At 40.4% G+C, this 19,214-nt stretch overlaps 1 protein-coding gene across 10 annotated transcripts in view; it reads left to right on the top strand.

Moving 5' to 3' along the window:
• The window catches only part of flrt2 (fibronectin leucine rich transmembrane protein 2), a 92,435-nt gene that overhangs the window by 30,514 nt on the left and 42,707 nt on the right, over positions 1-19,214 (top strand). For 2 of the 10 annotated variants that reach the window (XM_044106705.1, XM_044106702.1), the window contains one exon: positions 8,408-8,547. The exons of 6 other annotated variants lie outside the window; for them this stretch is intronic. The gene's annotated coding sequence lies outside the window, so the exon portion shown is untranslated. Of the gene's footprint in view, positions 1-8,407; positions 9,790-19,214 lie in introns of those variants that run through there. 2 more of the 10 variants (XR_006369623.1, XM_044106703.1) reach the window with 2 other exon arrangements.

The following is a 19,214-nucleotide window of genomic DNA, read 5'->3' as shown; positions in this document are numbered from 1 at the left end:
ACTCATGTACTAAGATGGACAACGTTATTTTTAGGGGATTTAGTATGAAGAAGTGGGTATTATGCACATCAGAGAGCTAAGCTGAACGTGAGCCATATGTCTAGATCCAACTAGCCCATAATCGTGAAGATTTATCAACATCAGTATTGGCAAGCCAGAGCTGTAAAAAGTTGAGAATCTTGAGTGTGTATCAGTGCGTCTCTACAGACAACATGAGCTCCAGCATTACTTTTGTACATTTATGTTTATTTCAGAGGCTGGTTGAGTCTCTCCTCTGTCGGCCTATCTGGATGTGTGTGTTGCTGTGTGTAGATGTGAGCTAGAGTACTGGAATTTTTGATGTTAGCATTTTTGTTGATCCTTGTGTGTGTGTGTGTGTGTGGAATAGGAATAAAGCAGCCCATTGATAAGAACAAGTTCTTCTTGTTAGCATATCAGGAGAGCTGGACCTGAGCCAGGACTCAAGTCCCAGGGGTGTACTTCTGCTCAACCCCCCACCTTAACGTGGCAGTTGTTTTGCTGCAAGGCCGGTTACACACCCATACACACACACGCCCACCCCCACCCACCCACACACACACACTTGTGGGGCAGGGCAGTCAGGGAACCAAACATGTGCTAACACTCTCTCCAAGAGATACATTGAGGAGGACATTGAGCGATGTTTCTCCTCACATCCCTCTCACATACGGTCGGTCTAAAACGATTCCACGTGCAGCCCTTGCATTCCGCCTACCTTCAGCACTACCTTCCGCCATTTTTCCCGCAGATACCAGACACCCAGGGGGAAAGCAGATAGCCATGAGAAATACCTGCTACCTTTTAGCAGTTTTAAATAACAGCGGGGGGGAATTTTTGCCATTCCCTCCATCGTGTTTTTTCCGGAGTTTTGGCCGTGCGTCAGCTATTGTTTCCCAATTCGCGGGCACCCAGGAGATGCCGACGGATGCCAAGGCCCGTTTCTATCACTTTCACAATCGCCAACCCGTCCAGTCGGCCTTCGCGAACCACACCTCGCCGTCAGACGGCAGCGTCTGGACTGAGGTCGTGGCAGAACAAAGACCTACAGTGTGCGGGAAACGAGGCACCTGCAAATCCCAGCCGTGTGGCGCGCGTTCACGCTCCGTTTCGCGTTAATGTTTTCGTAGACCCTCTTTACAGCCTGTGTACACAAATCCCTCGACAGCAGGAGCCGACCCTCATTCGTGCGCGCCGAGGCCGCCAATCGCGGCGGTGGGTATGGCGCACGCATGCGGACGGCTCGTGCCGGCAGCCCGAAACATGCCGTTTAATGGGCCGATTACGTGCATTGACGCGGTATTTAATAAAAAACAGACTCTTTTTTTTTTTAATGTGTGCGGGGGGAAGGGGCTGAGGATTAAAACGCACTCAAAGAACAGCGTCGCCCGCATCTGTTTTTATACACAGATGGGAAAATGCGGGGGGGGGGGGCGTCTGGGGACGCGTGCTGCCGCGCTGACAGACGAGGGTTTAACTCTCGCTGCGTCTAAATTTAATGCGTTGTCATCGTCGTCCTCAAAGCATTTTGAGCGTGTGCATGAACTGATTTACTTGCTCCCCCCCACACCCCACCGCGCCCGCATCAGACCAGGAAACTCAAAAAAAAAAAAAAAAAGAGAAAAAGAACCACAAAACATGCTTTTAAAACACAAGCCGAGAACTTTTATATTCCAGATGGCTTTCATAGAGATCACAGCCATGTCACCAGCAAAGCATGCTTTCTGTTACTGGGAGTGCTTAAAAGCTTCGCTCCTTAAAGCAAATGCAAAGTGACAAATGCAAAAAGGTTCCAGAGTAGGGAGGTAAGGCTCTACAAATGGAATTGTCCCTGTGGGCAAACCGCATAATATTCATATCAAACCCGATACATCCACCACTTGAATTTCTAACCATGCAATCAGGGTCCCTGCCAAGTTAGTGAATGCACCCTGATGAGGCTGATGATAAGAAGGGGGGATCAATGGGGCGCTGTGGCTTTGTGAAAGCCTGTCCTCTCATTAGCTATCAGACATCTCGAGTCGCTACTAAATATTAGCTCGCAGGCAGTAAACTCCCGCAATGCCGGCCTGCTGGAAGATCAAATTTGACAGGAGCAAACCAACCCAACAAGCGCAGTGAATGCCGCGTTTCCTTTTCGCTAATGGTTTTCTTCAAACTTTGGTAGAGTGCCTTTCGTCTGACGAGATCTTCCTGAAAAGCTGCAGCACATTGCCTAAGCCTTCAAACCTCTGGGAAAAAGTATATCTCTGCTAGCTTTGGAGACCTCAAGATTATAAATGTTTTGCACAATTTTTAGCTAAATTCCATAATTTACCAGCATTGCTACAGATTCTTCACTGGGTTTGTCTACATTTGGACTGGGCTTGCCGACATTCTACATCTACTCTCCTGCCCATCAGGTGCTTAATAAGAGCATTCCCGCACCATGATACTGCCAACACCATTTTTTGTGTTGGGAATGGTTTATTCTAAGTTCTGAAGTTAGTTTTTCAATAGATAACGTGTGTCAAACTAAAGGCCCACTGACCAAACCGAGACCGCCAGAAGGTTTTATGTGGCACTCTAGAAATCAAATCAAATCAAATCAAATCAAAGGTTTTATTTGTATTATGCTAAATTACATGAAGGTGAAAAGATGTTAAACATAATTTGATTTCAATGAGTTGTCAAATGAAGAGTCAACTACTTTAGCAAAGTTTATCTAATGTCTACCCTTAGATTTCTTGGTTCTAGTATTTTAGTATATTTGGACCTTCAATTAAAAAAATGTAGTATTCTTTATTAATCCCAGAGCAAAATGAATGTAGGGACTCATATTCAATTTTCGTTATCAAGTTGCTGTAGATGCTCACGACTGTAGCTCCTGTAGCAGTCTGTATTACAGCAGTTCTGTAGAAGCATCTGACTGAAGACACTGCTGCCATGTAACAGTCTCACGAAGAGGACGCTTAAGGTTGTCTAGTTTTTCTTTTTGATTTTATGAAGAACCTAGTTTGATGGTTTTTCTACAACTAATTGATGTACTGCTTGTTTTCGCACAAAAACACAACCGCTAGCTCAACCGCATGAAATAAACGTGAAAAACAGAGTTCTTGTTTGCATTGCGGCACCTGGCACCTGGAGAGCTCCATAGAAGAGCTGACAGCGGTACAGCAAAATGAAATTAAGCAGAATTACAGAAATACTTCTCTAGTGTCTACCTTCAGTTGACCTTAAGATAAAAAAGTATTTCTATAGTTGTTTTTTTTTCTCTTTTCCGTGAGATCAATTACTGCATATATAAGTTTTTCTTGTGGTGAAAATTACAGAACCTCTCATAGAATTACTGTCATTTTACTACACCAAAAAAAAAGAAACAACGAACACTTAAAACGGTGCCAAAACCAACAAATTCAAATGGATTCAATCCGTTTGCAGCCATTAAAATAAGCAAATCCTCTTCACACAGCTTTTGTCCAAGCCTGATGTTTATGTGACAAGCACGCCGCGTTGACATGACAACCCAATTGAGCCGTCTGGCGGGGCCCCGTGGTTAATGTCACTTTGGTCAACACTTCCCTATTACTTCCCTGTGAGCGTTGCCAGAAATCGCCACTGGCTCCCGCATTCAGCCTGTGCCTTTCTTTTTAGTGCTGTTATTCTGGGCAGTGGGTCCTTATAAATAACTAATAAAGACCAACGCTGGGACGCATTCATCTTAATGCGTGGTGGCACGGCGGACAGGTGCACGGGCCCGTTCCTACCTTTCGTACGACAGAGCAATTAATCTGCTTTGTGCCAGGTTAAGAGCAAAGAGTGGACCACGGTACGAGACAAATGGAAAAAGCCAAAATGGAAAGTCATGAATTTTACAGTGAACTCTGGCCAATGAGCACCTGACCTCGGTTATCTTTACTCTTCCTCCTTTTTTACCCCTTCACCTATTTTTTTGTTAAAAGGAAAAAAAAAAGAGTCAATAACTTGTGAAAAAACAACATATAAATCAGTAATGTTCATACAAGTATTAATACTGTAGGTGTGCGATACTTTTTGGTATTGATCCAATACCAACTGGATGTATGACCAGTATCAACAATATTAATACCAATACCGAAACTTATTATTTATGTTTGCTATAGCATCAAGCTAATGACCTTCAGGTGTTTTAGTGGTTTGACTTTTGAATTATTTTGTTAAACCTTTTTAACCTTTGTCAAAAATCTGGACAAAGCTTATAGCCGTCTACAAAATACTTTTAGTATATACTAACAGAGGCTGCAAAAGAGTTGACCGTCCAATGAAAGGACAACGAAGCCTGGTGAAAACCAGCCCCTCGTTTGTTTCGTACAGAGTATCTGGACCATTGACGATTGGGAAACGATTGCTTGCTGGAGTCATCAACACAGTTGCAGTTTTACATTATTTTAGTAATTAAATTATTTACCTTATCAAAGCGCTACTGTTTGGCTATCAAATAGGTAATTTGTGAACAAAGCTACGCTACAAAGCATGGCGGACATTGTGTGGGCTGTAAACAACCTGCGAAAAGAAAGAAACACCGAGCTGAATGACATCTTTGCCAGCAATAAAGTGTCTCAAACATTCTTCTTGCTCTGACTTCAATTGCTCAACATTTGGAAATTCAACACTGACCCACCGGCTTCGTTTGCTTTCTCCGCTAGCATTGCTAAATGAAAACCCTACGTACAGACCTCAGTTCTAAAGCAGCTGACATCGTTCATAAATCTTCCTTCTGTTCGCCGATTGGCACGGTTGAAATTCTACCGGAGAAATTTAACTCAATAGGAGAAATCCCAGACGGAGCACTGAAGGGAGATGAGAAACAAGCAGAATCCCATAGGAAGGCAACAGCCAGATTAGCAACAATGCTAAAAACCCAGCTAAAGCTACAATGAGATTAAAACATACAAGTTTGACCAATGAGACGCTCTCCATCCTACCTAACGTTGAGCTATTTTGCAAAGAACTGACCAAACCTTCATTCCTTTGAAGTACAAATCTGGTAGATTCTCTAAAGACTAGGTCAGAAGTTTCTGATTTTTATTTGTAGCAATTCAAAACTCATGTAACATTTCAACTCAAATTCAATTTCGTTATAAAATCTTGGTTAAAATTCATAGAAATTTATTCTTTTAATGTGACAAACTAAGGAACCAGTACTTCATCTACCATAAAGATATTATCCACATGCGATTCATTTACATCGGCACGCTCCAATTAACGTGGACCTGGTGGCAGGCGCCAGAGATGGGCCCACCGCCACCTGAGAGAGAAAGAAGGAGCCATGAAAAGCAATCCGTCTGAACCGATTGCTCGCTTCGAGCTCTTCTTCTTCTTCCTCCTCCTCTCGGCCGTCGTACCTCATGACGACACGAAGGCCGGGCAGAGCGACTCGTTCTCTGGACGTCGCTGAAGCGTCCTGCCAGGGACGTGGGGTGGAAGCTCCCATCCACTTCGAAGGATGCCCTCGGGAAGTTTCAGAAAATTACTCTCAAACCGGTCATCAAGTGGAAGGGAGCTGATGAGGACGGGGAGGCGAAAAACCCACGGCGACCAGATGGAACCGTGGATTGTCTTAAAGGGAAAGAGGCCTCTGCAAAAAAAACAAAAAACAACTTGATATCAGTCTCTCTCTCGCAGTCTCTTGTTACGCTGTCCGGGCCGTTTAGATTGAGGGGAAACGATGGCAGGAACGCCAGGAGCGCGTGAGAGAGACGGAGAGAGAGAGACGTCTGTCGGAGGGGAGTTTTGCCTCGACTTGAGAGCAATACTCCCGAAATGAAAGCAAATGAACACTTTCCAGACTTTAATATCACAGCGCATTAAATTACGCTCGAGCGTGCCAAGGCCAATACTGTGATTGTTACCAGAATAAATAACATAAAAAAGTATGATGATGATGAATTAACAGGGGGAAAGAAATGCATATTAAGGCCAGGGATAAGAATATTGGATTTCGGCTGATGATGGGAGAAGACAAGCGGCGGTATCTGCGTGGCGAGGGATTAAAGGCTGCAGCTTAGCAGCGTCTGACAGCATAATTATATTTTTAGTTGTGTGTGTGTGTTTATTTTTGTTGTTTTTTTTTTTATTTCTCTGAGCTGGTTCACCTGCCTGCTGGTGTAATCTGGATTTATCCAAATTCCCACCTCACGTGCTGCGAGAGCATTTCAAATGCTGAAGGGGGAATGACAAAAATAAAAAATAAAAAGACTAGATAATGGGGGCCAAAACAATGCTGCTTTTGGACGCAACTCGTGCCTGAAAACGTCTCTCTCCGCTTCAGAGGCAATTAAACGTCTCCGGGAGGGATAGAGATTGGCAGAGTGCTTCATCTGAAACTGAAGAAGTGGAAGCGGGAGTGAACAGCCTCATCTCCAGAGAGCCCCGCATCCGGTTTGATAACCCAACACCTGCCGTCGTAAATTAAAAGAAAAAAAAAAACAAAACATAAATGAAATAAAAATCCAGGTTAAAAAAACCAAAACAAAAAACAAAAAAAACCAGCGGGTTCCCTCGATCATCCTCCTGTAATTCACACATTAAAAACCCAAACTTGACAGTTACACTCCACTATATGCTTAAGATGGAGTAATTTCTCCTTCAATTAAAATATAGCAATTAATAAGTGTCTCAGGCCACATGAGTGTAAATTGTTGCGAGACATCTTCCACTCGGCACTAATTTAAAAACGCCACAATAATACGTCAGCTGTCAGAGCAGTGGGGACGGTTCTGGAGGAACTGTGTGTTTTGGTGTTCTGGGCTTTAGTTAATTAGTTGGAGAGGAAAGCCAAAGATAAACACAGATTGTCATTCAAGCGCAGGCGGAGCTTTTAAACAGCTGCAAGGACCCGATCAAATCAAGGTGGTGTTGAGACGGAGCAGAACGCCGCCGCTGTGCTGAGCTTTATTTAAACGCACCGGGCTTCACATCACAGGCCCTCGTTCTACATACAGGCTGCTGTTTTAACATGATTAATTCCTCTAATTACACAGTTACATGCACTTAACACTATAAAGGTATATTTCAATAGCTTGCTTGCTTTATAGAAAAAAATACTGTTACAGTGATTCAACTCAAACAAATGACATTTATGCAGATAATTTCAGACACAATCTGTGTTTTGTTTTGTTATTTTATTATACATTATATATAATTTTTAAAAAACAAAAACAAAGGTGAGTGTTTCAATCATTTTAAAAATGACCAAAGAAGACATCACAAAATGTAAATTCTAGTGGCTACATGTTAATGGAAAGCTTGGTGGAAGGAAAAAGTTTGGTATGCAAATACGTGGTGAAGTGATTTGCTAAAATTGAGTCTCAAACAATGTAAATACACTATTGTCAAACATAAAAGGAAGCCGCAAAAGGTAACTTCTAATGAAACTGACTACATAATATTTGGAAGTTTAGTGGACGGAAAAAGTTTTTTTACCAAAATGTTCCAAAAGGACAAATATTCTTTTAAATTGGGTCTCAAAAAATTTAAATGTACCACTGACAAAAAGAAGCTACAAAATGTAATATCGAATGAAGCTAGCTACAATATTGATTGGAAAGTTTAGTGGAAGGAGAAAAGGTATGGTAGAAAAAAGCTCCAGAAGAATAAATATGAGGTAAAGTAATTTGCTAAATTATTCCTATATAGACATTCTTGTGGTTGAAAACCCTTTGCTAAATTATACATATATGCAGGTACTTAAAAAAAAAGTTAAAATAAAAATGTGTTTATTGTGGAATAACACAACCTCATGGAACCATTCAGTATGAGTTTTGCTTTAAAATAAATGAACTTTTCTGTTATGCTCTAATGTATTTGTATGTACTTGTAAATTTGAATAAATGTAATAAAATATAATCCACAAAAGCTCATCAACAATCCCCATACTTGAAGAAAATAATTGAATTGCATTAGACTGACAAAGACAAAGGAACCATTTATTTATTTTTAATAACTTAATAATGTTCAAAAATATAATTAATCGTTTCTACACAAAAAGCTATTCAATCATAAAAATCAAGATTTTTGGATATAATGTACAAAGTCATGTTTCTTCATTAACCTGTGATATATCAGCTTTGGTCCATATAATCTGATATTTTGTTTGTTTTTTGCAAAGCTTTAATTCCATCAGTAATATGCAAGCTACATTTCCAATAATCTGATTACTTTTCCAAAATTAACACACACAAAAAAAGTCTCTTAATAGATCCAGTCCCTGTTTTTATGCTCCTCTGTAATAGAATTACTGAACTCACATGAGCAGCATAAAATAAAATTGTTTGGAAACAAAGAAGCATATGACTTTTATAGTGCGTGAATTCTTAAAATGTCTCCTTTTCATTTTTCTCGTTTTCACTCCGTCCTCTATGGACAACAGCGTGAGGTCGAGCAGAGGGAAAACAGGGGAGATCATTTCTCTGGGCAGAGTGCTGCTGGTTCCAGGTGAATCCGGCTCTGCTCTGGTGAAACTACGGCAACAACTGAGCCAAAGATAGCCAGCAGAGAAGCAGGTGACAGGTCACCGCGCTTCCACAGCTTCTTATTTCCCTCTTCTTTCATAATTGAATCAATCATCTGTGTCAGACCACTTTGCTTCCAATTCCATGTCAGTGATTTGCGACCACAATTTTAAAGTATATCTCAAAGTTCACCGAAAACATAAAACTGATGTCCCTGCAGCTGTCCCCTCTCATTAAAAAAAAAAAAAACAACAACAACAAAAAAACGAAGTAACAACGTAAAAATAAAAATCTAGAAAAATTGATTTGCATTTGTATGGAGGCCTCTTTACTCTGTTGCTCCTAAATAAAATCCATTGCAACCAACTTCCCTTGAGGTCGCCTAATTACTAAAGTGTGATCTAATCGGGGCGTGCTGTGGTGGCGTAGTGGATAGCGCGACCCACATTTGGAGGCCTTCAGTCCGCGATGCTGCAGTCGCGGGTTCGATTCCCAGACCCGGCCAACGTTTGCCGCATGTCTTCCTCCTTCTCTTTCCCCCTTTCCTATCAGCTTACTTTCGAATAAGGGACATTAGAGCCCACACTGGTGGGGGAAAAAAAAAATAATAATAAGTGTAATCTAATCAAATGCGCGTGTGATCTATTCTATCGTATCGATCCAGGTGTTCTCTGAAGGTTTGTTAGTGAACATTAGCGAACAAACAGCATCTTGAAGATCAAGGAACCATTCAACAGGCAAAAGCACCAAAAAGGTTCGAAGTATCGGTTGTCAGGTTATGGACACAGAAAATATGTGGAAGAACATCCTGGGATCAGATCAGACGTAGCCTGGTAAAAACCAGCCCCTTGTTCTACGTCAAAAGGGTTTGTACAATCGGCTGCTGAGAAGTGATTGCTGCCTGCAGGCGTGGACTCTGTTGAGGGTTTAAATTTAACCCAGTCACTAACGTTTGTCCGTGATGTGTATAATACACCAGATTGACGTTATGAGGCTTACCGGAAATGACCTGCGCTGTAAACAACCGTCCTCCACTGCGAAGAGAGACGTGCCAATCCGAGCGAGGTGGCTGTTAAAGTTAACGCTCAATAGCACCCTCAACCAATGTTGCTTTGGCTCTCTAGATGGTTTTTCAGTTGTGAAGCGTGCCTTCTTCCTCCCACCTCACTTACTTCCACTGCTTTGGGTGGGTCTGTCACAAAATCCCAATTAATTATACCAAAGTTCATGGAAAGAATTAGGGAAAAGAATTACTCCATCAAAGAGTTCTTTAATTTCATATTATGTAGCATTTTAGTTTTCATTGACAAAGCTCAAAGCTATGAGCAACATTTAATTGAGGTGAGAAGTTCATTGAGTATTTTTTTTATCTTTTCCACTGTATTTTGAGTCAGTGCTGACCTGCGTTTGAGGTGACGTGGTAAATGTAGTGACTAGTTCCCTCTACCCCCTGGGTTCTTTATTGGTTATCTGCCTTCAGTGTCTAAACATGTCTGCGCTCCTGTGTGTCACTGAATGACTTATTTGACACATTCTTGTCCTCACGGGGTTGATCCCCGCGATCAACCCTGACTACATGTCTGTGACCCCCCCACCCCCGGCTTCTGTCCCGTCTGCCGTGACTCACGGCTGCTACAGAGTTTCGCACAGTTTATCCCGGCAGGCCACGGCGGGCCGCGTCCTCCTCGCACCCACCCAGAAGACTTCCTCTCTGCTCGAGTCAGAAACGGGGGAAATTTGGCCCAGATGTGACTTCAAACAAAAGAAAAGCTGCAGGGATTGGAGGTGGGATCAGGCCCATCTTTCGCCTGACCTCGGGACCCTCTCCTTCCTGGCATCTGTCTATTTTTCTTCTCCACTGCATCTCTTCTGTGCTGAGCTCTTCAAAGTTGTTGTTTTGTTTTTTTTCCATCGCTCCTTTTATGGCTCGTAGAAGGACAAGGCTGTTTTTAACAAGTGCTGATCCGTCTGACCGGCCTTGTTGCCGAACATCATGCGCAGAAAGATTAAGAGTCGATGCGATTCAAGATCAGTGTCTCAAAGAACTTTGTTCTCCTTTGAACTATCAATCACGACGTGCATTGTTCTCTGGCTTTCCGCCCCCCTTCTGCTTCCTCAACTCATACACTATGACAGTACAATGGACTTTTGAGGAAGTAAGTGTTATAATTCACTCTAATGAAGGTCATTATTATTGTTTGAGCTGCTGAGCTCAGCATGAGGTTTAGCACAGATACGCCAGCATGGTCATTTTAAAAAAAATTTTTTTTTAGCAATCTTGAAAGCTTGGAATGCGGCTCTGTGAAGCTATTAAGACTCAAAATGCTAACACCTGCATCAGAGTTCCTGCACACTTTTCCAAACATTTCCACACTGATCCATACACAAATGGCTTGTTTTGCTGCTTTTTTCTAGACTCAGGGATATTTTAGTACAGAACATTTAAGTAGATTGGATTTTTGTTGTTGCTTTGCGCAGTACGGTGGATTCACACAGGGGTTATTGACACCTGCTAGCATAAAGCTAAAATCTGCTAATACTTCAGACGCCATAGAAAAATTCTTACCACTACAATATTAATTAATACACACCATGGAAACTGTCTTAATAAGTGCAGTCTTCCTAATTCCTAACTGGGCATGTCACGATAAATTTTGCTATACGACAAATTGTTGCAGAAGCTATTATGATAAACAACAATGAGACCATTTTCAAGTAAATACATTGATAATAGCAAAATAATGCAAGTTTATACTCTCCAAGGTCAATAAAGTTTAATTTTGTAAGTCACACGGGAACTGAAAGATGCTTAAATAACCAAAGGCAAAATAAAAAATAAACCAAAAACAATAAATAAAATGGAAATAAAAACTAAATTCAACCGGTTCCATAAATAAATCGGATTATGAAGTCCATACAAAAGTGGCCTCTAAAAAATGTTAAACCAATTTTAAATTGTCTTAAGATTAATTAATGAATTGGTTATTGCAACACACTGCAAAAACATAAAATCTTGCCAAGTATTTTTGGTCTAGTTTCTAATGTAAATAACATAGTAAACTTGAAATAAGACAAACAAACTAACAAGTTAATTACAAGTTATTATAATATTGATTTTAAAAAAGTAATACTATTGACAGATTATTTCTCTGATGACATGGGAAAATGTCTTATTAGTGAAATAATCTGCCTGTGGAACAAGTACTTTTTCATCAATATTAAGGAATTTACTGACTTAAAGTTATTAATTGACTTTTTTGCAATGCAGGTTTAAAAATGAAATTAACAAAGGGCTTTAAATGGAGAAAACAGTCAGGAGAAAAGCTGAAAATAATCTACTTTGAAAAAAAAAAAAAAAAAAAAACCCTGAACACCTTAAATGGAGCAGCTTCCTTTGTGTTACTTTGACTACAAAGTGTAGCATTTCAGTAAAAAATATGATGCTACATGGCAGTTATCTGATATACTAAACAGCAGGAGGACAAGGATGACATGGCAGTTCTGTCAGAGCGATTTTTTTTTTTTTTTTTTACCTCCCAGTTTTTCCCTCCGTCTCTGCGCGGCCCCTCCCACCTCCTGCCATTCCGCCTCCCATCCCTCCCTCAGCAGAACTACAGGGGCTTGCTTGTTGTCAAGTCAGTGTTTTTACAGCCTGGCATCAGCGCCGGGCAGCATTCAGCGAGGGTCGCGCGTTCCCTCCTGGATAAATTCACATCCCAGACCTTGCTCACTGCATGCACCGCCACATATGAAACGGCCCTGATTGAGTTCTGCTACGGCCTTTTTGACAGCTTCCCCATCAATTTTTTTTTTAAATTAAAAAATAATAAATCTTCTGCTGATAAATCTTCTTGTCATATCGCACATGACATTTTGCCGCACAGCGGCTTTCAAAATTATTTATGTCCTCCGAATACTTTTACTTTTTCTTTTTTTTTTCATATTACAAACCACAAACTTTAATAAATTGCATTGCCACTTTGATACTGTTTTAATTATTTATTTTACAAAAAGAAAAAAAAATCTGCAATTGGAGCATGTGTCTGTAATCATCCTTCATTTCAAAGTGATAATTTTTTTCCTCTTTCTGCAGGTTTAGAGGCAGACTAGTTGGGTGTTGACTTATGTTCTCTCTCTTTTTCTTTCTCTCTTTTTTTTCCCCTTTAAACCTTTTCCTCCCTCGTTTCCATGTGTCCATTAAATTTGAAATAAGTCCAAAGCGATTTCTAGTACAGCATATACATTTAGAAAAAACAACCAGGTTTTGAATCAAAAGTTCAAGTTTTTCGACCAGCCTTGCACATCTTGCAACTGAATTCATTTATTTTCTCCCAGCCTCAGTCAGACTGGATGGAGAACATTTGTGGCTATCTTGTCTTGCCATTGATTCTCACATGGGCTTAGGTCTAGACTTTGACTGGGCCGTTCTAACACAAAAGTAACCAACATGTCTTTTGCAGCTTCTAACATTTCCATAATCCCCATAATTGTCCTTTATTGATTCAAATGTCCTCTTATCAAGTCTTTTTCTAGTGAAAATATCTTGGTACACTTGAAATAAGCCAAAATACCATTACAAGCAACTTTTGATTAAGATATAGGGGCTTGTTTTAAGTAATTTTTTTTTGTATTGACAAAGAAGCACTAATTCCACTAGGAGATCATTTCACTTGTAACATGGGAAATATGTCATAAGTGAAATAATCTCCTTCTGGTACTTGCAAAAATGCATTTAAGTGCAACAATTGTTTGTTGGGAAAGAGCAAACGATGCCCTACTTGGTGTTGCACTTTAACAAATATGTTGAACGTTGTCATCGTTTTGTTTGAAAATGTAAGTATAGTTTTTCATCTATAGCCCTGATACATTTGAACAATTAAAGAAGGTGTGGCTGGAATATAGTTTAACCTTTCCTCTCTGGAGACGAGTTTTCTCATCTAAATGACATCATATCCTGTTTTAGTTGCTGTATTCCCTCCAGTTAAGAGACTTTGTGACCTTTAGAAACTGGCCCAGTGGTCAACCAGTTGCTATTATATTGTATGAAAGTAGCGCAAACAACAAAATCTCCTTAAACAACAACAAAAAAAAGATATTATCAATGTAATTATAAGTAAATTCAACAAATGTAAGATGAATTAACAAAGGGCTTTAAATTTATAAATTTAAAGCCCTTTAAATTTATAAGGACTTGAACTCTGTCTCAGAGCAGATAATGAACTTCTGACCAACTTATAATCATATGGTAACAGCGTTAATCTTTCATGTGCCACATTCCTGGGAAAACGTAATCAGTAGTGTTAATTTCTCCCTCAAACGACATCCTGGTGTTTAAAATGAACAGACACAAATACTAAATTTGAAGGAAAACTGAGCTGCAGCTTTATTTGTAACATTCTCTGTACGGCTTGGTGAAAAGCCGCCGTGCTCCATGAGCAACACGTACGGCGTGTTGTTGACTGACTCGTCTGGTCGGCTCTCCTCAGAGCCCCGCCGCGGCGTGAGCCGTATGTAGATTGATAATCGACAGGGGCAGACGTAATTACACCGCCTTGGAAATTAATGAATGCATTGATCGCCCACTCTAAACATAATCAGCATATTTTTCCCTCGAAGCCTGGCGAGTCTCGAGCGACGGAGCCCGATTACATCACCGCTCGCCGTGATACTGTGGTTTCCCACACTCGGGCTCCTGAGAAGGGTCTCGCCGAGGGGAAGGGGGTTTTTAAACACTCATGCTGTTGGCACCTTTGAAGTGCCTCTCAGTGTCCAGATGTAAATTCATGCAGGAGGGCGGCGGGGAGGAATGTGATAAGCTAATGATGTCTTCAGGGACCGGACTGGATACAACTAGGAGGAGAAACATATCTGCATATCTAAGTGGATCGGTATTTGTTTTTTTTTTTTTCTTTCTTTTTTAAAGCCCATCTACTCTCCGTTAGGATCTGGGGCCTGAGCAGGAGCAGATGGACAGAGCGGGCTTTGAAGTTCTCTGGGGTCAGGGGTATCTGTAGTTTTATCACGCCACACATGCGTGCCGAGTAAATATGCCACACCAAAACACAGGGCAAGGCAGGGGGAATTTCCATTTTGAGATGTGAGAGAGGGTGCACATGGATGTTTTAGCATTTTACTCTGCCTTTATGGAATGTTGATAGAAAGAAAATGCCCTGCAAACGGATTGAATATACTTGCATTTTGTCACATTAAAAAAAACACAAATTCTGATGTACTTCATCTTTTTATGGAGTAGAATAAATATAGCATGAGGAAAATGAAAAGAAAATGTTTTTATTTTTTTTTTATTTTTTTTTTTTACAGTTTTGCAACTTAAAAATGCCCCTGCCTATTTACCTGCTATTTCTCTATTAAATAAAATCCACAGGTCATCAAATTACTCGCTAAATTCCACCTGTGGAGGAGTCGGCTCAGGTGGAAGAATGTGTTGACATGACAACCACTCATTGTGCGAAACGTAACTCTTTGGAAAACATGTAAAAAAACAACAACAAAAAAAGCATGCGATATACTATTATACACATATCTTGCTATTGATCCGATACCATGTAAATACAGGGAAAATATCTCCGATACCGATACAGATACCGATACTTTTTGAGTTTGACATGTCATTAAACTTCTGACCTCTAGGTGTGTTTGTGTTTTTGTTTTTTTTTCCTGTGAATAATTTTGTTCAAACGTAGCACTAAATACAAACAAAGTTTATAGGGATCTATAAAATATTCTTACATGAATTATGTGAAATTTTCCTAAATAAAGTGCAAAATATTATTATTTGAAAGCAAATCAAAACAATTTTTTTGAAGTAGAGTTGAGAAACTTTAAAAATAAAAACAATTAAAAGAGGGAATCTGAAACTAAAGAATCGACCTTACCCCATGCTAGCATGGATCCAATATTTATACCTATTTGGTGTCTATTATTGATATTTAGGATCGTTCCACCTCTACTATACATCCTGCACACACCACCTTCATGCTCAAGCATGGTGGTAGCAGCGTCATGCTGTGGGGGTTATTTTTGTCAACAGGGAAGCTGCTCAGGAATCGTTAATGGAAAAATTCAAGGAGCTTAATCAGGATCTAGAAGGATTTGGGCCCCTGAGCTAGAGACACACTGGGTGTACTAATATTTTACCATGTTGTTCCCAAAGAAATCTACTTCATAATTTTCAATTACTTTAGTACTGTATGCTATATATAGTATAAAGGCATGCCACAATTTTCACAGTATGCATGCATAAAAAAAACAAAAATTTAAAAAAGCGTAAAAATTTGAGTGTAATATCACAAAATATTAAGAACTTAATTGGATGTGAGTACTTTGGCAATACAGTGCACAGCATGCAGTCATCAAACCGTAAAAGAATGCACCAAACAGACTCACTTCATCAGAATAATACACACCAAAAAAAAAAAAAACCTAAAGCGCTAACACTGTTCCAGCCTTTTCACACATAAATGCCGCTCGGCTATTTTGCTTGGCAACAATAAACACGATTAAATTAACGGTCCGTATAATGGCGCCGGTGTGTTTGTCCTCTCAGGGCCCCTCAGGTAGCTGTAATTTTTATTCTCATTTGCGTGCCTGAAAGAGACGTTCCATAATGCAGCGGCGGCCGGGAACGAAGTGCACCGCCGCGAAGCACGTCCATCAAAGGGAAAATAAAAATAGGCCGTTTCCTCTAAATTCACTCAATCAATAATGCATGCCGTGCAGAGAAGCTTGATTTATGAAGGAATTAAACGTTGTGGACTGGGGCTTCGCAACAGCCGTCCGTCCCAGGGACAAGGCAGACGAAATTGGACATGAAAGGAGGGGACGTTTGGAACAACCGAATTGTCTCGTGACGAGTCGGGCCGTCGCGGCGCGTGCGCAAAATGACAGACGGCGGTTTGAACGGGAGCCTTGTTATTTGCTGGCAGTCTGGTGTATGATTTATATATGTTGAAACGGGTCAGTAGAAGTCAAACATTAATACCGCTCGGGAACCGGAGGCAGAGATGAAAGGGAAAATGTGCACCTGCTGACCCGTGTGGATCCTGTCCCTCCTGTGTGCCTTTCTAACCTCGACTGGGGAAAACAAAGAACATGACAGGTTTAATTTTTTTATTTTAGTTTTTTTTTTTTTTAAGTCAAACCGGGGCCTTTGAATCTGCCCGTCTTATGGCTTTCACTTGTATTTCATTTCTTTTCTGCCTCGGTGGATGTAAATTAAACAGAAACTGCAATAGAATGAAATGGCTTAAACTGATGTCCCTCTGAAATTTGATGCCTGAAATTACATAATGGCCATAAACTACCCTGCTGCACGACTGAATCGTTTCTTCGTAGCCTAAAACAGATAAAGTATATATTCTGTCATCATTCAGCTTTCAGGTTTACATTCAACTCAGATCAAGAGTCGGTATATTGTACTTTTAGAGGTAAGTTGGTTAATAAATGCTGGAAAGTGTGTAAACCTAGATAAGATGGGAATACTTTTTTAGCATCTGTTACCAAAATTGGTCCCTTTCCACAATCTTAGAAGTGGTGATGAGATTAAAATGTCTACCGAGCATCTGGTGAAAAGACAACTACCATCTAACCCTGTTTTAAAAAAGGGAAATATGCCTCACTGCCCAGGGTAACGTTCAGCCAGGGGGCGGCAGAAGCATTTATAATACTTTAAGTGTTCTGCCACTTTTATATTGTTCTCCTCTCTGTGTTGACAGAGTTAAATACTCAACTAGCAGCTAAAGCCATGACTTTACAGATTCACTCTCTTTATGATTACTTTGTGCTACTCTTATCACTCATTCAAAAATCTAAATGATTTAAGAAGCAACTGTTTATAAACTATACTTAATCTATCTACTTTACTATTTTTTCCTTTTAAAAAGAGAAATGTTTTTCATCACAAGATGGCGGAGGAAATACACATATCAGAAGAACAGCATTAAGATGCACAATCACTGAAAGATCTAACATTTATAAAGTTATTCTCTACAATAACAGATGAATGGGGAACACTACAGAGTCAAATCCACTCAGGCACCGCACGGTGGGATGAAAAATGCTAATATTTTGACCACAGTCATCCTAGCGCCATTAAGTTTTTAAGCTATGTTAACTACTAGCAAATATTTGGCACTCTGATCCATAAATTATAAGATTAAGGCTGAAGCAGTAAATCCCCTGGGTGTACCAAACAGGGCCAGGGTGTAACTTAGAGTTGAATGTTCTCCCATTGGCTTCCTAAAACATCAGCAGCTGCAGCTGCAACCCTGTATGTTTTTAGAAGCTAAAAATGTACATCTTATAGTTTATAGGTTCGTTTTGGTCGCTTTCCCACTGCATTCTCTGTATGAGTAGAACCAGAGGGTGGAATGATGAGGCGGAGGAGTAGAGGAGGTGAAGAGTGCAACAGACACGCAGGGACATTTTAGGATTTGGACAGGTGAAGAAGAGGTTATCGGATAGATAAAGCGTGGAGTTATCAGCTTGTCACAGTTGAAAGTGGCCCTGGTTGCATAAGAGAACATGGAGTGTTCCGACAAACAGTTCACCGGACGACTGTCATCAGTGTTGAGGCTGTAATTACTTCCTGGTGTTTGACTTGCGCTGGGAACAATTGAAGTAATGACCGAGACGAATGCGGAGTCAATCAGTGGTTGTTTCTGTTTCATTTCTAGATGCAAAAATCAAGCAGAGCACATAATGTACTCATTTCAACATTAACGATGTTCAAACATGTTTGATTAGGGTCAAATGTCACAATCTGTACACCACCTCTGGGTTTATCTTAGTTGGGAAAATATTTTAAACTTTCATGATTTATTTCCCAGTTTATTTTTATAAAGATTATTTTGAGTGCATGAGAGAAAAAAAGAGAGAGAAGTAGGGTTTTGTATGTATTTCATGCTAGCGCTTGTGGCTAAGTGTGCCTAGCTTTAAGGAATAAGGTTGTGCATGTTTCAGTGGATTACATTTGTCGTATGACGTCTGACATAGTGGCAGCCATGTAAATCCAACATGGCTGCCACAGTCAAGAAACATTGAAAGTTGGAGTTATTTGCACCCACGCTATTACACAATATCCATTTCCCATAAAATTCAGAGAAATACTTTGGCGTCGGTTTGTAAGGCTAATTCTATTGGAGCATTCTCTAGCTAGCAATCGTAAGAGATTTTAGTTGGGAGTCATATCACTCTGAGCTCCTTTCTTAAACCAAGCCTATAAACCACAGCAGTGACTTGAATCCCATTTGCAGGTTAGAATTATGAATTGGTGCTACTTTAAAACACTCTGTGTTCATTTTTGCTTCCAAAAATGATCTGATGATGCTAGAAAAGACGATTGTTGTGGCCCATCTCCGAGGCTTCAGCAGCACAGATGTACCCAATGCTAATGTTAGCATCCACATTTCTAAAGAAGTATTTTTTTTGGGGCGTGCTGTGATGGCGCAGTGGGTTAGCACGCCCCACGTTTGGACGCCTTAGTCCTCGACGCGGACGTCGTGGGTTTGACTCCCGGTCCCGGCGACCTTTGCCGCATGTCTTCCTCCCTCTCCTCACCCTCTTTCCAGTCTGCCTACTGTCGCAAAAAATATGAGCCACTAGCGCCGCAAAAACTCTTCTGAGAAAAAAATGGTAAAAAAAGTATTTTTTTCAAAGAAGCTACATGGCTGATGAGGGAGACATGTGGAAGCTTTTGAATTGAAA

This window comes from Gambusia affinis, linkage group LG22, assembly GCF_019740435.1.
Source record: "Gambusia affinis linkage group LG22, SWU_Gaff_1.0, whole genome shotgun sequence".
NCBI lineage: Eukaryota > Metazoa > Chordata > Actinopteri > Cyprinodontiformes > Poeciliidae > Gambusia > Gambusia affinis.
Note: the sequence above shows the minus strand (reverse complement) of the source record. Positions and strands in the feature narration are given on the sequence as shown.